The sequence below is a fragment of the Mandrillus leucophaeus genome, unplaced genomic scaffold (assembly GCF_000951045.1).
Source record: "Mandrillus leucophaeus isolate KB7577 unplaced genomic scaffold, Mleu.le_1.0 Scaffold21, whole genome shotgun sequence".
NCBI lineage: Eukaryota > Metazoa > Chordata > Mammalia > Primates > Cercopithecidae > Mandrillus > Mandrillus leucophaeus.
In genome coordinates, this window is record NW_012102143.1 from 810,453 (window position 1) to 814,959 (window position 4,507).

Consider the following 4,507-nt stretch of genomic DNA (forward strand, 5'->3'; position numbering starts at 1 on the left):
GGTCCCTTCGGATCCCGCGTCCCCACACCGAGCTGCCCACCAGCCGGCTAGAAAGGGGCTGGAGCTACGCAGTTCGCGGCCGTCCTGCCCCAGCTCACAGCCCTGGACCAACGGGCTGGAGCCCGGAGAGGACCCCTCCTAAAGGATAAGGGGGCGCTGATGGAGTGCCTGGGCTGCCCGCACAGCGCCTGCGCACCTTCACCAGGGAGCTTCCTCGTCCTCCTGGGAACCTCTGTCCAGATCAGCTCTCCCCGGGGCGTCTGGGCTTCCGGTTGGCCTCGCTCTCTTCCAACAGCTCCTGACCGAGGGAGAGCAACGGAGCACCCTGCCAGAAGGCGGCCTGGGGCCACGAGTGCGGCCCCCATGGTACCAATGCACAGTTGATCCAGAGCACAGCAATCGCAGCCTATCAGAGGTGACATGGGTTTAGCCTCTGACGGTCACCCTGCACAGACTGCCAGTAAAGAGGGGTCCGAGGCTCAGCTCCTTGGCTCCCCTGCAGTGTCTCCAAAAGGGAAGCTGAGGCTGTGGGTGAGTGGGTGATGCCAGTGGTCCAGGCTTCAGTTCCACCTTGTGCAAAGGCCTTCCTAACCTTTCACCAAAAAATACTTCTGCAAGGACATCTGCCCAGCAACTGCCTGTCCAACCTCAGACTGGTGCCACTCATGTCCTTGATCCTTGTAGCCAAGGATAAGTATCTCAAAACAATCCTGTGATCCTCCTCCATTTTCCTTTTAAAACCTTTGTCTTCCTTCACCTCCCTAAATTCACACGTACTTTCCTATGGCCTGCTTATTCCCGTTGCAATACCTATTTCCAAAGAAAGTTCATTTTATTTTAGGGTCTTTCTGTATTTGTTATGCAGTGTCACATAGTGGAGCCAGAAGTGCGACCGAAGTGAATTCAGCTTGGGCGAATCAGAGTCTCCTGGAATCTAACGCAGTGTTGACTGAGCCCTCTGCAGACTGCCCTTTCCAGGAGTTGATTTTCTGTTCTGGTGAATCTCCTCAAGTACCCAGACTCCCTCCCTTTGGTCAGTTCCTTTTTACTTTATTCTGGATGTGATTTGGTTATAATCTTAAACAAAATACCTTGCATCCCTCCTGAGAGTATAAAGATTGGGTTCCTTTTTCTCTCTCTCTCTCTCTCTCTCTCTCTCTCTCCCCCCCCTCCCTCCCTCCCTCCTCCCTTCCTTCTTTCTTTTTCTTCTTCTGCTTCTTTACTTTTGGCAAGCACTTTCTGATGTAAAGAGAAGTGCCCTTCTGGTTTGAGGACTCTGATTTCTACAGAATTAACGTTCTGTCTGCGAGGCAAGTCTTTCCTGGTGAATTCACTTTTGGTTCTGCATGCCTGGCTGAATATTATGTTTGATGTGCACACCTTGATTGAAATTTTGTGAGCGTTCTGATTTTGGTGTGGTTTCCCATGTCTTTAAGTGATTTGGCTCTTTTTTTTTTTCTTGCTTGTTCCTGAACATCTTCTGATCATCCCACAGCAAAAATAAACATAAATAGTTTAGCACCATAGTAAATGTAAAAACACACATAACACACGGTGAAGGTCGGCCCCTCGAGGTGGCTCCTGCCTGTAATCCCTGTACTTTGGGAGACTGAGGTGAGAGGATGGCTTGAGCTAAGGAGTTGGAGACCAGCCTGGGCAACACGATGAAACCCCGCCTCTACAAATAATACAAAAATTAGCTGGGTGTGGCAGCACCCACCTGTAGTCCCAGCTATCAGGAGGCTGATGTGGGAGGATTGCTTGAGCTCAGGAGGTTGAGGCTCCAACTCCTGGCCTCAAATGATCCACCCACCTCGGCCTCCCAGAGTGCTGAGATTACAGCCGTGAGCACCTTTAGCATTTGCAGTGTACATTTTCCCCTGGGTTTGCAGGTGAGGTAGGATTATACGTGTCTCTGCTAGATGCTTCCAGGTCATAAAACTTTAAACCCAACCTAAAAACAGAGTGATCTTTGTTTGTGGAGTTCTTTGATAAATAAAACTAATTTAGTATTGCTGCTTTAATGAAAACAGCTATCTTACAAGTTACTGGCAAAATACCTATTTATTTAACTTTAAGGTTCTTAGGTGAACATCTGAGAGTCACAGGCTACAAAAATCGTAAACAGGAAAATAACCTAAAATGAGAACTAGCTTTGTGTAATATCTCAGTATTCAGAACTAATGGGGATATAGTTGTTAAAAATATAAATTAGGTTAATGTAAATGGCATAAATGTCTATAAATAAGCTTTTCATAGAATTTGAGATTTTTTTGTTTGGTTGGTTGGTTGTTTTTTGGCAGATTCTCTCACTGTGGCCCAAGTTGGAGTGCAGTAGTGAGATCTCGGCTCACCGCAACCTCAGCCTCTGGGTTCAAGGAATTCTCCTGACTCAGCCTCCCAAGTAGCTGGGAGGTATGTGCCACCATGCACAGCTAATTTTTGCATTTTTAGTTGAGACAGGGTTTCACCATGTTGGCCAGGCTGGTCTCAAACTCCTGGTCTCAAGCAATCCTCCCCTCTTGGCCATCTAAAGTGCTGGGATTACAGGTGTGAGCCACCGCGCCCAGTCAGAATTTGAAATCTGTTTTTTTTTGAGATGGAGTTTCGCTCTTGTTGCCCAGGCTAGAGTGCAATGGCATGATCTTGGCTCACCGGAACCTCGTTCTCCTGGGGTCAAGGGATTCTCCTGCCTCAGCCTACTGAGTTGGGACTACAGGCATGCACCACCACGCCCAGCTAATTTTTGTATTTTTAGTAGAGATGGGGTTTCTCCATGTTGGTCAGGCTGATCTTGAACTCCCGACCTCAGTTGATCTTCACGCCTCGGCCTCCCAAAGTGTTAGAATTACAGGCAAGAGTCACTGCGTCCAGCCAGATTTTGAACTCTTAAAGTCATGTTATGTTACATTAAGTGACAGATACTCATTAAATATAGGGATCATTTCCAAATAAGATAAAACACAAAAACGTAAATTGCCAAACATAAATATAAGTATGTTTGTGGCTTCTTAAAATTTTATAGAACTACCAAATATATTGCGGTTGTACTGATACACATAAAACAGTGATGTTTCTAAAATTATAAATGGTTCTCATCTGTAAAACAGTGATATGTGATGGTCAGCTGGCCACTATGATGAAACCCTGTCTCTACCAAAAATACAAAAATTAGCTGGGTGTTGTGGTGGGTGCCCATAATCCCAGCTACTGCAGAGGCTGAGGCAGGAGAATAACTAGGAGGTGGAGGTTGCAGTGAGCTGAGAGTGCGCCATTGCACTCCAGCCTGGGTGACAAGAGTGAAACTCCGACTCAAAAAAAAATAAAAGAAAAAAATGTTTTTTTCTTTTGCTTCCTAGTTTTTCACTAGAAATTAAGGTTGCTAAGAGTTAAAATTTCTAATTAATCTATACAATTCGGTGGACCAAGCGTACCAAAAAAAAAGATGCATTTTTGATCAGAAAAAGTATTTAAAATGTGTAAAAACATGTTTTGCTTTATTTGGTATTGTTGTCTATTTAAAACTTATTTGAACTTTTTATAAATTAAGAAAAATAGAGAGAGGATTCTGCTATGCTGCCCAGCCTGGTCTCAAATTCCTAGGTTCCAGTGATCCTTGTACCACAGCCTCCCAAGGCGTTGAGATTGCAGGTGTGGGCCACTGCGCCTGGCCAAAATGTGTTCTTTATGGAAATAAAGGAATAATTTTGTCAATTTTGAAGATTATATAATGTTGTCTCAAAATATGGATTTATGAACAAAATAAACACAAGATTGAAAGGAACCAGTAAGTAGGACAGAGATGTGAAGAATGTTACAGGTATGAAGATACAGTTTTGGTAAAAACAATTAAAAAAAAAAAAAGAATTCGGAATGACAAAGGATCTTGTATGGTAAATTTTCTGTCCTAAATAAAATGACTTATTACTTAAGAAAGGAGAAGTTTAGGTCAAAGCAGAGGTCTAAGCATGTCATGGAATTGCTAAGTCATGAAAGGTTTGTGAAGGATGAATTTGTGAAAGAAATTTTTGTACGTGATCAAGTTGGCTAAAATTAGAAGGAAATTATTTATGAGTCTTTCTAAGGATTGAGCTTTCATGTTAAAACTACACTGAGGATGGGCATGGTGGCTCATGCCTGTAATCCCAGGAGTTTGAGAGGCCAAGGCGAGTGGATCACTTGAGGTCAGGAGTTGGAGACCAGCCTGACCAACATGCTGAAACCCCATCTCTACTAAAAATACAAAAATTAGCCAGGCATGATGGCACATGCCTGAAATCCCAGCTGCTCCGGAGGCTGAGGCAGGAGAATCACTTGAATTTGAATCTGGGAGGCAGAGGTTGCAGTGAGCCAAGATTGTGCCACTGTACTCCAGCCTGGGTGACAGAGTGAGACTCCATCTCAAACAAACAAACAAACAAACAACAGCAACAAAAAAAACCTACACTGATATTGTCCTCTTATGGCTCAAGAAGAAAGAAAGAAAAAGAAAGAAAAAGAAAGAAAA